This window comes from Acomys minous (assembly GCF_964271855.1).
Source record: "Acomys minous genome assembly, contig: scaffold_59, whole genome shotgun sequence".
Lineage (NCBI taxonomy): Eukaryota > Metazoa > Chordata > Mammalia > Rodentia > Muridae > Acomys > Acomys minous.
The window spans coordinates 385,812-406,250 of NW_028182150.1; the positions used below are offsets into that span (position 1 = coordinate 385,812).

The window sequence follows — 20,439 nt, forward strand, 5'->3', positions numbered from 1 at the left end:
CGTCACAAGGAAGTTAACAGGAAGTAAACCGGAAGTGAAAAGTGACGTCATCAGGAAGTAAACAGGAAGCAAACGGGAAGTGAAAACTGACGTCATCAGGAAGTCATTAGGGACCACGCCCACCGTTTCTGGAGACACGCCCATGCTCTCGGAGACCACGCCCAGTCAATTTTGGGCCACGCCCACTCTCTGCGGACACGCCCACGCTTGCAGAGACCACGCCCACCGGTTGTGGCCACGCCCACCAGGGCGTCACCAGGAAGTAAACAGATGTAAAAAAATAAAGAAAATTAAAAAAATTTAAAAAAAATAAAAAAATCAGAGAAAGACAGAGAGAAACAGAGAGAGAGAGAGAGAGAGAGAGAGAGAGAGAGAGAGAGAGAGAGAGAGAGAGAGAGAGAGAGAGAGAGAGAGAGAGACATGGTGTTAAAGAGACAGAGACACTGAGAGAGACGTCTCTGCAGAGACACTGTGAGAGACGTAAAACAATTAAAAAATGAAAAAAATATAAGAAAAAGAGAGAAAAACAGAGAAAGACAGAGAGAACCAGAGAGAACCAGAGAGAACCAGAGAGAACCAGAGAGAACCAGAGAGAACCAGAGAGAACCAGAGAGAACCAGAGAGAACCAGAGAGAACCAGAGAGAACGAGAGAGAGAGAGAGAGAGAGAGAGAGAGAGAGAGAGAGAGAGAGAGAGAGAGAGAGAGAGACATGGTGTTAAAGAGACGGAGACAATGAGAGAGACGTCTCTGCAGAGACACTGTGAGAGACATAAAAAAATAAAAAAAATTAAAAAAAATAAAAAAAATTAAAAAAAATAAAAGGAAATAAGAAAAACAGAAAGAACGAGAGAGAGAGAGAGAGAGAGAGAGAGAGAGAGAGAGAGAGAGAGAGAGAGAGAGAGAGAGAGACATGGTGTCAAAGATGCAGAGACACTGAGAGACGTCTCTGCAGAGACACTGTGAGAGACATGAAAAATTTAAAAAAAATAAAAAATAAAAAAAATTAAAAAAAATTAAGAAAAGCAGAGAGAGACGCCCCCCCCCACACCGGAGACAGAGATGGCAAGTCACACCCCACACACAACTCAGTAATAAAAAAAAAATTATAAAAAAATAAAAAATATAATAAATAATTAATATATAATAAATAAAATAATAAATAAAATTTTAAAAATTTAAAAAAAAATAAAATTTTATAAAAAAAAAAAAATAAAATTTTATAAAAAAAAAAAATAAAATTTTATAAAAAAAAAAAATAAAATTTTATAAAAAAAAAAAATAAAATTTTATAAAAAAAAAAAATAAAATTTTATAAAAAAAAAAAAATAAAATTTTATAAAAAAAAAAAAATAAAATTTTATAAAAAAAAAAAAATAAAATTTTATAAAAAAAAAAAAATAAAATTTTATAAAAAAAAAAAAATAAAATTTTATAAAAAAAAAAAAATAAAATTTTATAAAAAAAAAAAAATAAAATTTTATAAAAAAAAAAAAATAAAATTTTATAAAAAAAAAAAAATAAAATTTTATAAAAAAAAAAAAATAAAATTTTATAAAAAAAAAAAATAAAATTTTATAAAAAAAAAAAATAAAATTTTATAAAAAAAAAAAAATAAAATTTTATAAAAAAAAAAAAAGAGTCCAAACTTGATATTTCGACGCGTTTGCCGGCCTCGAAATACCAAGTCTGGACTTTGACTCTGCCCCTCCCACGCCCACACACTCTGAGACCACTCCCACACACTCTGAGACCACGCCCACATACTCTATGACCACGCCCACACACTTTGAGACCACGCCCACATACTCTATGACCACGCCCACACACTTTGAGACCACGCCCACAGTGTAAAGAGACACGCCCACACACTCTGAGACCACGCCCACACACTTTGAGACCACGCCCACAGTGTCTAGAGACACGCCCACACACTCTGAGACCACGCCCACACACTCTGAGACCACGCCCACAAACTTTGAGACCACGACCACAAACTTTGAGACCACGCCCACAGTGTCTAGAGACACGCCCACACACTCTGAGACCACGCCCACAGTGTCTGGAGACACGTCCACACACTCGGAGACCACGCCCACACACTCTGAGACCACGCCCACACACTCTGAGACCACGCCCACAGTGTCTAGAGACACGCCCACACACTCTGAGACCACGCCCACAGTGTCTGGAGACACGCCCACACACTCTGAGACCACGCCCACATACTCTATGAGCTCGCCCACAAACTTTGAGACCATGCCCACAAACTTTGAGACCACGCCCAAAGTGTCTAGAGACACGCCCACACACTCTGAGACCACGCCCACAAACTTTGAGACCAAGCCCACAAACTCTGAGACCACGCCCACACACTCAGAGACCACGCCCACAGTGTCTAGAGACACGCCCACACACTCTGAGACCACGCCCACATACTCTGTGACCACGCCCACAGTGTCAAGAGACACGCCCACACACTCTGAGGCCACGCCCACACACTCTGAGTCCACGCCCACAGTGCCTAGAGACACGCCCACACACTCTGGGACCACGCCCACACACTCTTAGACCACGCCCACACACTTTGAGACCACGCCCACAAACTTTGAGACCACGCCCACAAACTTTGAGACCACGCCCAAAGTGTCTGGAGACACGCCCACACACTCGGAGACCACGCCCACACACTCTGAGACCACGCCCACAAACTTTGAGACCACGCCCACATACTTTGAGACCACGCCCACAGTGTCTAGAGACACGCCCACAGTGTCTAGAGACAGGCCCACACGCTCCGAGACCACGCCCACACACTCTGAGACCACGCCCGCAGTGTCTAGAGACACGCCCACACACTCTGAGACCACGCCCACACACTTTGAGACCACGCCCACAGTGTCTAGAGACACGCCCACACACTCTGAGACCACGCCCACAGACTTTGTGACCACGCCCACACAGTCTGAGACCACGCCCACACACTCTGAGACCACGCCTACACACTCTGAGACCACGCCCACACACTCGGAGACCACGCCCACACACTTAGAGACCACGCCCATACACTCTGTGGCCACGCCCACAGTGTCTAGAGACACGCCCACACACTCTGAGACCACGCCCACAAACTTTGGGACCACGCCCACACAGTCTGAGACCACGCCCACACACTCTGAGACCACGCCTACACACTCTGAGACCACGCCCACACACTCTGAGACCACACCCACGCACTATGAGACCACGCCCACAGACTTTGTGACCACGCCCACAAACTTTGAGACCACGCCCACAAACTTTGAGACCACGCCCACACACTCTGAGACCACGCCCGCAAGCTTTTAGACCACGCCCAGAGTGTCTAGAGACACGCCCACACACTCTGAGACCACGCCGACACACTTTGAGACCACGCCCACACACTCTGAGACCACGCCCACAGTGTCTAGAGGCACGCCCACACACTCTGAGACCACGCCCACAAACTTTGAGACCACGCCCACACACTCTGAGACCACGCCCACACACTCTGAGACCACACCCACGCACTCTGAGACCACGCCCACAAACTTTGAACACTGAGACCACGCCCACAGTGTCTAGAGACACGCCCACACGCTCTGAGACCACGCCCACAAACTTTGAGACCACGCCCACACACTCTGAGACCACGCCCACAAACTTTGAGACCACGCCCAGAGTGTCTAGAGACACGCCCACACACTCTGAGACCACGTCCACAGACTTTGTGACCACGCCCACAAACTTTGTGACCACGCCCACAAACTTTGTGACCACGCCCACAAACTTTGAGACCACGCCCACAGTGTCTAGAGACACGCCCACACACTCTGAGACCACGCCCACAGTGTCTGGAGACACGCCCACACACTCTGAGACCACGCCCACAGACTTTGAGACCACGCCCACAAACTTTGAGACCACGCCCAAAGTGTCTAGAGACACGCCCACACACTCTGAGACCACATCCACAGACTTTGTGACCACGCCCACAAACTTTTAGACCACGCCCACAAACTTTGAGACCACGCCCATAGTGTCTAGAGACACGCACACACACTCTGAGACCACGCCCACAGTGTCTGGAGACACGCCCACACACTCTGAGACCACGCCCACACACTCTGAGACCACGCCCACAGACTTTGTGACCACGCCCACACACTCTGAGACCACGCCCACAAACTTTGAGACCACGCCTACAGTGTCTGGAGACACGCCCACTTACTCTGTGACCACGCCCACACACTCTGAGATCACGCCCACAGTGTCTGGAGACACGACCACACGCTCTGAGACCACGCCCACAAACTTTGAGACCACGCCCACAAACTCTGAGACCACGCCCACAGTGTGTAGAGACACACCCACACACTCTGAGACCACGCCCACACACTCCGAGACCACGCCCACATACTCTGTGACCACGCCCACATACTCTGTGACCACGCCCACACACTCTGAGACCACGCCCACAGTGTCTAGAGACATGCCCACATACTCTATGACCACGCCCACAAACTTTGAGACCACGGCCACAGTGTCTAGAGACACGCCCACACACTCTGAGACCCCGCCCACCCACTCTGAGACCACGCCCACACACTCTGTGACCACGCCCACAGACTCTGTGACCACGCCCACCAACTTTGAGACCACGCCCACAAACTCTGAGACCACGCCCACAGTGTCTAGAGACACGCCCACACACTCTGAGACCACGCCCACAGTGTCTATAGACACGCCCACACACTCTGAGACCACGCCCATACACGCTGAGGCCACGCCCACAGTGTCTAGAGACACGCCCACACACTCTGATGCCACGCCCACACACTCTGTGACCACGCCCACAGACTCTGTGACCACGCCCACCAACTTTGAGACCACGCCCACAAACTCTGAGACCACGCCCACAGTGTCTAGAGACACGCCCACACACTCTGAGACCACGCCCACAGTGTCTATAGACACGCCCACACACTCTGAGACCACGCCCGCCCACGCCGAGTCCAAACCCAACTTCCACCACCATCCCACAACTTAAGTCCAAACTTGGCCGAGCGGAGCCGTCGTCCTCCCAAGCGGCCGGGTCGACCTGCTCGGCCTTCTGAGGCCAAGTCGAGAGTTGAAGTTCGAGTCCGGCCAGGAGTCTCGGGAGTGGGTCCCCGGGCCCGGCCACGCCCCCGGTGGCCACGCCCAGTGTGTCCGAGGCCCCGCCCACAGATTCGTGTGCCCCGCCCACTTTTGAATCGGCTCCGCCCCCGGACCCCTGACCACGCCCACAGTGTCAAGAGACACACCCGCTCACTCCGAGACCACGCCCACACACTCCGAGGCCACGCCCACACACTTTGAGACCACGCCCACACACTCTGAGACCACGCCCACACACTTTGAGACCACGCCCACAGTGTCTAGAGACACGCCCACATACTCTGAGACCACGCCCACACACTCTGAAACCACGCCCACACACTCTGAGACCACGCCCACTGTGTCTAGAGACACGCCCACACGCTCTGAGACCACGCCCACACACTTTGAGACCACGCCCACAAACTTACAGACCACGCGCACAGTGTCTAGAGACACGCCCACACACTCTGAGACCACGCCCACACACTCTGAGACCACGCCCACACACTCTGAGACCACGCCCACAGTGTCTAGAGACACGCCCACATACTCTGTGACCACGCCCACTTTGTCTAGTGACACGCCCACACACTCTGAGACCACGCCCACACACTCTGAGACCACGCCCACAGTGTCTAGAGACACGCCCACACACTCTGAGACCACGCCCACGCACTCTGAGACCACGCCCACACACTCTGAGACCACGCCCACAGTGTCTAGAGACACGCCCACATACTCTGTGACCACGCCCACTTTGTCTAGTGACACGCCCACACACTCTGAGACCACGCCCACACACTCTGAGACCACGCCCACAGTGTCTAGAGACACGCCCACATACTCTGTGACCACGCCCACTTTGTCTAGTGACACGCCCACACACTCTGAGACCACGCCCACGCACTCTGAGACCACGCCCACAAACTTTGAGACCACGCCCACACACTCTGAGACCACGCCCACAAACTTTGAGACCACGCCACAGTGTCTAGAGACACGCCCACACACTCGGAGACCATGCCCACAGTGTCTGGAGACACGCCCACACACTCTGAGACCACGCCCACAGTGTCTAGAGACACGCCCACACACTCTGAGACCACGTCCACAGACTTTGTGACCACGGCCACAAACTTTGGGACCACGCCCACAAACTTTGAGACCACGCCCACAGTGTCTGGAGACACGCCCACACACTCTGAGACCACGCCCACAAACTTTGAGACCACGCCCACACACTTTGAGACCACGCCCAAAGTGTCTAGAGACACTCCCACACACTCTGTGACCACGCCCACAAACTTTGACACCACGCCCACACACTCTGAGACCACGCCCACACACTTTGAGACCACGCCCACAAACTTTGAGACCACGCCCACAGTGTCTAGAGACACGCCCACACACTCTGAGACCACGCCCACAAACTTTGAGACCACGCCCACAGTGTTTAGAGACACGCCCACACACTCTGAGACCACGCCCACACACTCTGAGACCACGCCCACAAACTTTGAGACCACGCCCACAGTGTCTGGAGACACGCCCACACACGAAGAGACCACGCCCACAGTGTCTAGAGACACGCCCACACACTCAGAGACCACGCCCACGTTGTCTAGAGACACGCCCACACACTCTGAGACCACGCCCACACACTTTGTGACCACGCCCACAACCTTTGAGACCACGCCCACAGTGTCTAGAGACACGCCCACACACTCTGAGACCACGCCCACACACTCAGAGACCACGCCCACACACTCTGAGACCACGCCCACAGTGTCTATAGACACGCCCACACACTCTGAGACCACGCCTACAGTGTCCAGAGACACGCCCACACACTCTGAGACCACGCCCACACACTCTGAGACCACGCCCACAAACTTTGAGACCACGCCCACACACTCTGAGACCACGCCCACACACTTTGAGACCACGCCCACACACTTTGAGACCACGCCCACAAACTTTGAGACCACGCCCACAGTGTCTATAGACACGCCCACACACTCTGAGACCACGCCCACCCACCCTGAGTCCAAACCCACCTTCCACTACCATCCCACAACTTAAGTCCAAACTTGGCCGAGCGGAGCCGTCGTCCTCCCAAGCGGCTGGGTCGACCTGCTCGGCCTTCTGAGGCCAAGTCGAGAGTTGAAGTTCGAGTCCGGCCAGGAGTCTCGGGAGCGGGTCCCCGGGCCCGGCCACGCCCCCGGTGGCCACGCCCAGTGTGTCCGAGGCCCCGCCCACAGATTCGTGTGCCCCGCCCACTTTTGAATCGGCTCCGCCCCCGGACCCCTGACCACGCCCACAGTGTCAAGAGACACACCCGCTCACTCCGAGACCACGCCCACACACTCCGAGGCCACGCCCACACACTTTGAGACCACGCCCACACACTCTGAGACCACGCCCACACACTCTGAGACCACGCCCACAGTGTCTAGAGACACGCCCACATACTCTGAGACCACGCCCACACACTCTGAAACCACGCCCACACACTCTGAGACCACGCCCACTGTGTCTAGAGACACGCCCACACGCTCTGAGACCACGCCCACACACTTTGAGACCACGCCCACAAACTTACAGACCACGCGCACAGTGTCTAGAGACACGCCCACACACTCTGAGACCACGCCCACACACTCTGAGACCACGCCCACACACTCTGAGACCACGCCCACAGTGTCTAGAGACACGCCCACATACTCTGTGACCACGCCCACTTTGTCTAGTGACACGCCCACACACTCTGAGACCACGCCCACACACTCTGAGACCACGCCCACAGTGTCTAGAGACACGCCCACACACTCTGAGACCACGCCCACGCACTCTGAGACCACGCCCACACACTCTGAGACCACGCCCACAGTGTCTAGAGACACGCCCACATACTCTGTGACCACGCCCACTTTGTCTAGTGACACGCCCACACACTCTGAGACCACGCCCACACACTCTGAGACCACGCCCACAGTGTCTAGAGACACGCCCACATACTCTGAGACCACGCCCACACACTCTGAAACCACGCCCACACACTCTGAGACCACGCCCACTGTGTCTAGAAACACGCCCACACACTCTGAGACCACGCCCACACACTTTGAGACCAGCCCACACCCTCTGAGACCACGCCCACATACTCTGAGACCACGCCCACAGTGTCTAGAGACACGCCCACAGTGTCTAGAGACACGCCCACACACTCTGTGACCACGCCCACACACTCTGAGACCACGCCCACACACTTTGAGACCACGCCCACACACTCTGAGACCACGCCCACACACTCTGAGGCCACGCACCCTCGACCTGGAGACACGCCCACCCACCCCGAGTCCAAACCCAACTTCCACCACCATCCCACAACTTAAGTCCAAACTAGGCCGAGCGGAGCGGTCGTCCTCCCAAGCGGCCGGGTCGACCTGCTCGGCCTTCTGAGGCCAAGTCGGGAGGTGAAGTTCGAGTCCGGCCAGGAGTCTCGGGAGCGGGTCCCCGGGCCCGGCCACGCCCCCGGTGGCCACGCCCAGTGTGTCCGAGGCCCCGCCCACAGATTCGTGTGCCCCGCCCACTTTTGAATCGGCTCCGCCCCCGGACCCCTGACCACGCCCACAGTGTCAAGAGACACACCCGCTCACTCCGAGACCACGCCCACACACTCCGAGGCCACGCCCACACACTTTGAGACCACGCCCACACACTCTGAGACCACGCCCACACACTTTGAGACCACGCCCACAGTGTCTAGAGACACGCCCACACACTCTGAGACCACGCCCACTGTGTCTAGAGACACGCCCACACGCTCTGAGACCACGCCCACACACTTTGAGACCACGCCCACAAACTTACAGACCACGCGCACAGTGTCTAGAGACACGCCCACACACTCTGAGACCACGCCCACACACTCTGAGACCACGCCCACACACTCTGAGACCACGCCCACAGTGTCTAGAGACACGCCCACATACTCTGTGACCACGCCCACTTTGTCTAGTGACACGCCCACACACTCTGAGACCACGCCCACACACTCTGAGACCACGCCCACAGTGTCTAGAGACACGCCCACACACTCTGAGACCACGCCCACGCACTCTGAGACCACGCCCACACACTCTGAGACCACGCCCACAGTGTCTAGAGACACGCCCACATACTCTGTGACCACGCCCACTTTGTCTAGTGACACGCCCACACACTCTGAGACCACGCCCACACACTCTGAGACCACGCCCACAGTGTCTAGAGACACGCCCACATACTCTGTGACCACGCCCACTTTGTCTAGTGACACGCCCACACACTCTGAGACCACGCCCACAGTGTCTAGAGACACGCCCACATACTCTGTGACCACGCCCACTTTGTCTAGTGACACGCCCACACACTCTGAGACCACGCCCACACACTCTGAGACCACGCCCACGCACTCTGAGACCACGCCCACAAACTTTGAGACCACGCCCACACACTCTGAGACCACGCCCACAAACTTTGAGACCACGCCACAGTGTCTAGAGACACGCCCACACACTCGGAGACCATGCCCACAGTGTCTGGAGACACGCCCACACACTCTGAGACCACGCCCACAGTGTCTAGAGACACGCCCACACACTCTGAGACCACGTCCACAGACTTTGTGACCACGGCCACAAACTTTGGGACCACGCCCACAAACTTTGAGACCACGCCCACAGTGTCTGGAGACACGCCCACACACTCTGAGACCACGCCCACAAACTTTGAGACCACGCCCACACACTTTGAGACCACGCCCAAAGTGTCTAGAGACACTCCCACACACTCTGTGACCACGCCCACAAACTTTGACACCACGCCCACACACTCTGAGACCACGCCCACACACTTTGAGACCACGCCCACAAACTTTGAGACCACGCCCACAGTGTCTAGAGACACGCCCACACACTCTGAGACCACGCCCACAAACTTTGAGACCACGCCCACACACTCTGAGACCACGCCCACAAACTTTGAGACCACGCCACAGTGTCTAGAGACACGCCCACACACTCGGAGACCATGCCCACAGTGTCTGGAGACACGCCCACACACTCTGAGACCACGCCCACAGTGTCTAGAGACACGCCCACACACTCTGAGGCCACGCCCACACTCTCTGAGACCACGCCCACACACTCTGAGACCACGCCCACAAACTTTGAGACCACGCCCACAGTGTCTGGAGACACGCCCACACACTCTGAGACCACGCCCACAAACTTTGAGACCACGCCCACACACTTTGAGACCACGCCCAAAGTGTCTAGAGACACTCCCACACACTCTGTGACCACGCCCACAAACTTTGACACCACGCCCACACACTCTGAGACCACGCCCACACACTTTGAGACCACGCCCACAAACTTTGAGACCACGCCCACAGTGTCTAGAGACACGCCCACACACTCTGAGACCACGCCCACAAACTTTGAGACCGCGCCCACACACTCTGAGACCACGCCCACAAACTCTGAGACCACGCCCACAGTGTCTAGAGACACGCCCACACACTCTGAGGCCACGCCCACACTCTCTGAGACCACGCCCACACACTCTGAGACCACGCCCACAGTGTCTAGAGACACGCCCACACACTCAGAGACCACGCCCACAAACTTTGAGACCACGCCCACACACTCTGAGACCACGCCCACAGTGTCTGGAGACACTCCCACACACTCTGAGACCACGACCACACACTCTGAGACCACGCCCACAGTGTCTAGAGACACTCCCACACACTCTGAGACCACGCCCACAAACTTTGAGACCACGCCCACAAACTTTGAGACCACGCCCACAAACTTTGAGACCACGCCCACAGTGTCTAGAGACACGCCCACACACTCTGAGACCACGCCCACACACTCTGAGACCACGCCCACAAACCCTGAGACCACGCCCACAAACTTTGAGACCACGCCCACAAACTTTGAGACCACGCCCACAGTGTCTAGAGACACGCCCACAAACTTTGAGACCACGCCCACAAACTCTGAGACCACGCCCACAAACTTTGAGACCACGCCCAAAGTGTCTAGAGACACTCCCACACACTCTGAGACCACGCCCACAAACTTTGAGACCACGCCCACAAACTTTGAGACCACGCCCAAAGTGTCTAGAGACACTCCCACACACTCTGAGACCACGCCCACAAACTCTGAGACCACGCCCACAAACTCTGAGACCACGCCCACAGTGTCTGGAGACACTCCCACACACTCTGAGACCACGACCACACACTCTGAGACCACGCCCACAGTGTCTAGAGACACTCCCACACACTCTGAGACCACGCCCACAAACTTTGAGACCACGCCCACAAACTTTGAGACCACGCCCACAAACTTTGAGACCACGTTCACAGTGTCTAGAGACACGCCCACATACTCTATGACCACGCCCACATACTCTATGACCACGCCCACAAACTTTGAGACCACGCCCACAATCTTTGAGACCACGCCCACAAACTTTGAGACCACGCCCAAAGTGTCTAGAGACACGCCCACACACTCTGAGACCATGCCCACACACTCTGAGACCACGCCCAAACACTCTGAGACCACGCCCACGCACTCTGAGACCACGCCCACACACTTTGATACCACGCCCACAGTGTCTAGAGACACGCCCACACACTCTGAGACCACGCCCACAAACTTTGAGACCACGCCCACAAACTTTGAGACCACGCCCACACACTCTGAGACCACGCCCACAAACTTTGAGACCACGCCTACAAACTTTGAGACCACGCCCACAGTGTCTAGAGACACGCCCACACACTCTGAGACCACGCCCACATACTCTGAGACCACGCCCACAGTGTCTAGAGACACGCCCACACACTCTGAGACCACGCCCACAAACTTTGAGACCACGCCCACAAACTTTGAGACCACGCCCACAGTGTCTAGAGACACGCCCACATACTCTATGACCACGCCCACAAACTTTGAGACCACGCCCACAAACTTTGAAGCTACGCCCACAAACTTTGAGACCACGCCCACACATTCTGAGACCACGCCCACAAACTCTGAGACCACGCCCACAAACTTTGAGGCCACGCCCACAGTGTCTAGAGACACGCCCACAAACTCTGAGACCACGCCCACACACTCTGAGACCACGCCCACACACTCTGAGACCACGCCCACAAACTTTGAGACCACGCCCACACACTCTGAGACCACGCCCACAAACTTTGAGACCACGCCTACAGTGTCTAGAGACACGCCCACACACTCTGAGACCACGCCCACGCACTCTGAGACCACGCCCACACACTTTGATACCACGCCCACAGTGTCTAGAGACACGCCCACACACTCTGAGACCACGCCCACAAACTTTGAGACCACGCCCACAAACTTTGATACCACGCCCACAGTGTCTAGAGACACGCCCACACACTCTGAGACCACGCCCACAAACTTTGAGACCACGCCCACAAACTTTGAGACCACGCCCACACACTCTGAGACCACGCCCACAAACTTTGAGACCACGCCTACAAACTTTGAGACCACGCCCACAGTGTCTAGAGACACGCCCACACACTCTGAGACCACGCCCACAGACTTTGAGACCACGCCCACAAACTTTGAGACCACGCCCACAGTGTCTAGAGACACGCCCACAGTGTCTGGAGACACGCCCACACACTCTGAGACCACGCCCACACACTCTGAGACCATGCCCACACACTCTGTGACCACGCCCACAATGTCTAGAGACACGACCACACAGTCTGAGACCACGCCCACAAACTTTGAGACCACGCCCACACACTCTGAGACCTCGCCCACAAACTTTGAGACCACGCCCACATTGTCTAGAGACACGCCCACATACTCTATGACCACGCCCACACACTTTGAGACCACGCCCACAAACTTTGAGACCACGCCCACACACTCTGAGACCACGCCCACAGTGTCTAGAGACACGCCCACACACTCTGAGACCACGCCCACAGTGTCTGGAGACACGCCCACGCACTCTGAGACCACGCCCACACACTTTGAGACCACGCCCACAAACTCTGAGAGCACACCCACGCACTCTGAGACCACGCCCACAGACTTTGTGACCACGCCCACACACTTTGAGACCACGCCCACAATCTTTGAGACCACGCCCACAAACTTTGAGACCACGCCCACAGTGTCTGGAGACACGCCCACACACTCTGAGACCACGCCCACAAACTTTGAGACCACGCCCACACACTCTGAGACCACGCCCGCAAACTTTGAGACCACGCCCACACACTCTGAGACCACGCCCACAAACTTTGAGACCACGCCCAAAGTGTCTAGAGACGCTCCCACACACTCTGTGACCACGCCCACACACTCTGAGACCACGCCCACAGACTTTGAGACCACGCCCACAGTGTCTAGAGACACGCCCACACACTCTGAGACCACGCCCGCAGTGTCTAGAGACACGCCCACACACTCTGAGACCATGCCCACAAACTTTGAGACCACGCCCACAGTGTCTGGAGACACGCCCACACACTCTGAGGCCACGCCCACAAACTCTGAGGCCACGCCCACAGTGTCTAGAGACACGCCCACACACTCTGAGACCACGCCCACCCACCCCGTGTCCAAACCTACCATCCACCACCATCCCACAACTTAAGTCCAAACTAGGCCGAGCGGAGCCGTCGTCCTCCCAAGCGGCCGGGTCGACCTGCTCTGCCTTCTGAGGCCAAGTCGGGAGGTGAAGTTCGAGTCCGGCCAGGAGTCTCGGGAGCGGGTCCCCACGCCCCCGGTGGCCACGCCCAGTGTGTCCGAGGCCCCGCCCACAGATTCGGGTGCCCCGCCCACTTTTGAATCGGCTCCGCCCCCGGAACCCTGACCACGCCCACAGTGTCAAGAGACACACCCGCTCACTCCGAGACCACGCCCACACACTCCGAGGCCACGCCCACACACTTTGAGACCACGCCCACAGACTTTGTGACCACGCCCACACACTCTGAGACCATGCCCACACACTCTGAGACCACGCCCACACGCTCTGAGACCACGCCCACACGCTCTGAGACCACGCCCACAAACTTTGAGACCACGCCCACACACTCTGAGACCACGCCCACAAACTTTGAGACCACGCCCAAAGTGTCTAGAGACGCTCCCACACACTGTGACCACGCCCACACACTCTGAGACCACGCCCACAGACTTTGAGACCACGCCCACAGTGTCTAGAGACACGCCCACACACTCTGAGACCACGCCCACACACTTAGAGACCACGCCCACAGTGTCTAGAGACACGCCCACACACTCCGAGGCCACGCCCACAGTGTCTAGAGACACGCCCACATACTTTGAGACCACGCCCACAGCGTCTAGAGACACGCCCACACACTTTGAGACTATGCCCACACACTCTGAGACCACGCCCACCCACCCCGAGTCCAAACCCAACTTCCACCACCATCGCACAACTTAAGTCCAAACTTGGCCGAGCGGAGCCGTCGTCCTCCCAAGCGGCCGGGTCGACCTGCTCGGCCTTCTGAGGCCAAGTCGGGAGTTGAAGTTCGAGTCCGGCCAGGAGTCTCGGGAGCGGGTCCCCGGGCCCGGCCACGCCCCCGGTGGCCACGCCCAGTGTGACCGAGGCCCCGCCCACAGACTCGGGTGCCCCGCCCACTTTTGAATCGGCTCCGCCCCCGCACCCCTGACCACGCCCACTGGGTCCGGAGACACGCCCACATACTCTGTGACCACGCCCACAGTGTCTAGAGACACGCCCACACACTCTGAGACCACACCCACAAACTTTGAGACCACGCCCACACACTCAGAGACCACGCCCACACACTTTGAGACCACGCCCACAAACATTGAGACCACGCCCATACACTCTGAGGCCACGCCCACAGTGTCTAGAGACACGCCCACACACTCTGAGACCGCGCCCACAAACTTTGAGACCACGCCCACAGTGTCTAGAGACACGCCCACACACTCTGAGACCACGCCCACAAACTTTGAGACCACTCCCACAAACATTGAGACAACGCCCACAGTGTCTAGAGACACGCCCACACACTCTGAGACCACGCCCACAAACTTTGAGACCACGCCCACACACTCTGAGACCGCGCCCACACACTTTGAGACCACACCCATACACTCTGAGACCACGCCCACAGTGTCTAGAGACACGCCCACACACTCTGAGACCACGCCCACAGTGTCTAGAGACACACCCGCTCACTCCGAGACCACGCCCACACACTCTGAGACCACGCCCACAAACTTTGAGACCACGCCCACACACTCAGAGACCACGCCCACACACTTTGAGACCACGCCCACAAACTTTGAGACCACGCCCACAGACTCTGAGGCCACGCCCACTTTGTCTAGAGACACCCCCACACACTCTGAGATCACGCCCACAAACTTTGAGACCACGCCCACAGTGTCTAGAGACATGCCCACAGACTTTGTGACCACGCCCACAAACTTTGAGACCACGCCCACAAACTTTGAGACCACGCCCACAAACTTTGAGACCACGCCCACAAACTTTGAGACCACGCCCACAGAGTTTGTGACCACGCCCACACACTCAGAGACCACGCCCATACACTCAGAGGCCACGCCCACAGTGTCTAGAGACACGCCCACACACTCTGAGACCACGCCCACACACTCTGAGACCACGCCCACAGTGTCTAGAGACACGCCCACACACTCTGAGACCACGCCCACCCACCCCGAGTCCAAACCCAACTTCCACTACCATTCCACAACTAAAGTCCAAACTTGGCCGAGCGGAGCCGTCGTCCTCCCAAGCGGCCGGGTCGACCCGCTCGGGCTTCTGAGGCCAAGTCGGGAGGTGAAGTCTGAGTCCGGCCTGGAGTCTTGTGGATGGCTCCTCGGGCCCGCCCACGCCCCCCGTGGCCACGCCCAGTGTTTCCGAGACCCCGCCCACAGACTCGGTGGCCCCGCCCACTTCGGACTCGGACCCGCCCCCGGACGCCGGGACCACGCCCACTTCGTCCGGGGACACGCCCACACGGTAGCAGACCACGCCCACTGTCTCTGGATCCACGCCCACACGCTGTGGCCACGCCCACGCAGTCTGAGGCCACTCCCACTCAATCTGAGGCCACTCCTACTTTATTAGACCACTCCCTCCGTGTCTAGGGACACGCCCACACGCTCCCGGGACACGCCCACGCACCCGGAGGCCACGCCCACGCTCTGGGAGGCCCCGCCCCCTAAAATTTAGACTCCGCCCCCAGACCCCGGGACCACGCCCACCACCTCCAGAGCCACTCCCACACTACCCGGAGACACGCCCACCCACCCCGAGTCCACACCCACCCTCCACCACCCTCCCACCACCAGAGTCCAAACTAGGCCGAGCGGAGCGGTCGTCCTCCCAAGCGGCCGGGTCGACCCGCTCGGCCTTCTGAGTCCACGTCGGGAGGTGAAGTCTGAGTCCGGCCTGGAGTCTTCTGGATGGCTCCTCGGGCCCGCCCACGGTCTTGGAGACCACGCCCAGTGTATCTGAGACCCCGCCCACCGACTCGGTGGCCCCGCCCACTCCAGATTCGGATCCGCCCCCAGAACCTGGGACCACGCCCACTTTGTCCGGGGACACGCCCAGGCTCTAGTAGACCATGCCCACTGTCCCTGTGGCCACGCCCACTCGCTGTGGCCACGCCCACGCAGTCTGAGGCCACTCCCACTCTATCTGAGGCCACTCCTACTTTATTAGACCACGCCCTCCGGGTCCAGGGACACGCCCACGATGTCTCTGGCCACGCCCACTCATCTGGAGGCCACGCCCACGCTCTGAGACGCCCCGCCCCCTCGGACGTAGACTCCGCCCCCAGACCCCAGGACCCCGCCCACCACCTCCAGAGCCACTCACTCCCACACGACCAGGAGACACGCCCACCCATCCCGAGTCCACACCCACCCTCCACCACCCTCCCACCACCAAAGTCCAAACTCGGCCGAGCGGAGCCGTCGTCCTCCCAAGCGGCCGGGTCGACCCGCTCGGCCTTCTGAGGCCAAGTCGGGAGGTGAAGTCCGAGTCCGGCCGGGAGACTCGGGAGCGGGTCCCAGGGTCCGCCCACGCTCTTGGTGACCACGCCCAGTGTGTCTGAGGCCCCGCCCACAGACTCGGGTTCCCCGCCCACTCCTTACTCAGATCCGCCCCCTGACCCTGGTACCACGCCCACTTTGTCCGGGGACACGCCCAGGCTCTAGTAGACCACGCCCACTGTCCCTGGGGCCACGCCCACATGCTTTAGCCACTCCCACGCTTTCTGAAGCCACACCCACCCCACGAGACCACGCCCCTCGTGTCCACGGACACGCCCACACGCTCCCGGGCCACGCCCAAGCATCCTGAGGCCACGCCCATGCTCTGGGAGGCCACGCCCACTCCGAAGTAGACTCCGCCCCAAGACCCGGGGACCACGCCCACCATCTCCAGAGCCACTCCCACGCGACCCGGAGACACGCCCAGTCAACTTGGGGCCACGCCCACTCTCTGTGGCCACGCCCAAATATGGTGGACGAGGAAGTAACCAGGAAGTGAACAGTGACGTCACCAGGAAGTAAACAGGAAGTGAACAGTGACATCACCAGGAAGTAAACAGGAAGTAAACAGTGACGTCACCAGGAAGTAAACAGGAAGTAAAGAGTGACGTCACCAGGAAGTAAACAGGAAGTAAACAGTGACGTCACCAGGAAGTAAACAGTGACGCCACCAGGAAGTAAACAGGAAGTAAACAGTGACGTCACTAGGAAGTAAGCAGTGACGTCACCAGGAAGTAACCAGGAAGTGAACTGTGACGTCACTAGGAAGTAAACAGGAAGTAAACCGGAAGTGAACAGTGACGTCACCAGGAAGTAAACAGGAAGTGAACAGTGACGTCACCAGGAAGTAGGCAGTGACGTCACCAGGAAGTAAACCGGAAGTGAAAAGTGACATCACCAGGAAGTAAACAGGAAGTAAACAGTGACGTCACAAGTAATTAAACAGTGACGTCACCAGGAAGTAAACAGTGACGTCACCAGGAAGTAACCAGGAAGTAAACCAGAAGTGAACAGTGACGTCACCAGGAAGTGAACATTGCCGTCACCAGGAAGTAAACAGTGACGTCACCAGGAAGCGAACAGGAAGTAAACAGTTACGTAACCAGGTCGCAAACAGGAAGTAAACAGTTACGTAACCAGGAAGCGAACAGGAAGTAAACAGTGACGTCACCAGGAACTAAACAGGAAGTGAACAGTGACGTCACCAGGAAGTAAAATGTGACGTCACCAGGAAGTAAACAGTGACGTCACCAGGAAGTAAACAGTGACGTCACCAGGAAGTAAGCAGTGACGTCACCAGGAAGTAAACCGGAAGTGAAAAGTGACGTCACCAGGAAGTAAACAGGAAGTGAAAAATGACGTCATCAGGAAGTAAACAGGAAGTAAACAGGAAGTAAACAATGACGTCACAAGGAAGTTAACAGGAAGTAAACCGGAAGTGAAAAGTGACGTCATCAGGAAGTAAACAGGAAGCAAACGGGAAGTGAAAACTGACGTCATCAGGAAGTCATTAGGGACCACGCCCACCGTTTCTGGAGACACGCCCATGCTCTCGGAGACCACGCCCAGTCAATTTTGGGCCACGCCCACTCTCTGCGGACACGCCCACGCTTGCAGAGACCACGCCCACCGGTTGTGGCCACGCCCACCAGGGCGTCACCAGGAAGTAAACAGATGTAAAAAAATAAAGAAAATTAAAAAAATTTAAAAAAAATAAAAAAATCAGAGAAAGACAGAGAGAAACAGAGAGAGAGAGAGAGAGAGAGAGAGAGAGAGAGAGAGAGAGAGAGAGAGAGAGAGAGAGAGAGAGAGAGAGAGAGAGAGAGAGAGAGAGAGAGAGACATGGTGTTAAAGAGACAGAGACACTGAGAGAGACGTCTCTGCAGAGACACTGTGAGAGACGTAAAACAATTAAAAAATGAAAAAAATATAAGAAAAAGAGAGAAAAACAGAGAAAGACAGAGAGAACCAGAGAGAACCAGAGAGAACCAGAGAGAACCAGAGAGAACCAGAGAGAACCAGAGAGAACCAGAGAGAACCAGAGAGAACCAGAGAGAACCAGAGAGAACGAGAGAGAGAGAGAGAGAGAGAGAGAGAGAGAGAGAGAGAGAGAGAGAGAGAGAGAGAGAGAGAGAGACATGGTGTTAAAGAGACGGAGACAATGAGAGAGACGTCTCTGCAGAGACACTGTGAGAGACATAAAAAAATAAAAAAAATTAAAAAAAATAAAAAAAATTAAAAAAAATAAAAGGAAATAAGAAAAACAGAAAGAACGAGAGAGAGAGAGAGAGAGAGAGAGAGAGACATGGTGTCAAAGATGCAGAGACACTGAGAGACGTCTCTGCAGAGACACTGTGAGAGACATGAAAAATTAAAAAAAAATTAAAAAAAATAAAAAATAAAAAAAATTAAAAAAAATTAAGAAAAGCAGAGAGAGACGCCCCCCCCCACACCGGAGACAGAGATGGCAAGTCACACCCCACACACAACTCAGTAATAAAAAAAAAATTATAAAAAAATAAAAAATATAATAAATAATTAATATATAATAAATAAAATAATAAATAAAATTTTAAAAATTTAAAAAAAAATAAAATTTTATAAAAAAAAAAAAATAAAATTTTATAAAAAAAAAAAATAAAATTTTATAAAAAAAAAAAATAAAATTTTATAAAAAAAAAAAATAAAATTTTATAAAAAAAAAAAATAAAATTTTATAAAAAAAAAAAAATAAAATTTTATAAAAAAAAAAAAATAAAATTTTATAAAAAAAAAAAAATAAAATTTTATAAAAAAAAAAAAATAAAATTTTATAAAAAAAAAAAAATAAAATTTTATAAAAAAAAAAAAATAAAATTTTATAAAAAAAAAAAAATAAAATTTTATAAAAAAAAAAAAATAAAATTTTATAAAAAAAAAAAAATAAAATTTTATAAAAAAAAAAAAATAAAATTTTATAAAAAAAAAAAATAAAATTTTATAAAAAAAAAAAATAAAATTTTATAAAAAAAAAAAAATAAAATTTTATAAAAAAAAAAAAAGAGTCCAAACTTGATATTTCGACGCGTTTGCCGGCCTCGAAATACCAAGTCTGGACTTTGACTCTGCCCCTCCCACGCCCACACA

At 54.4% G+C, this 20,439-nt stretch overlaps 1 long non-coding RNA gene across 1 annotated transcript; it reads left to right on the top strand.

The window, feature by feature from the left end:
• The first annotated feature begins 356 nt into the window (after nucleotides 1–356).
• LOC311591789 lies at nucleotides 357–19,252 on the top strand. The gene is made up of 2 exons (XR_014777199.1): nucleotides 357–744; nucleotides 19,188–19,252. It is a non-coding gene; the product is annotated as an uncharacterized lncRNA (long non-coding RNA).
• The last annotated feature ends 1,187 nt before the right edge of the window (nucleotides 19,253–20,439 follow it).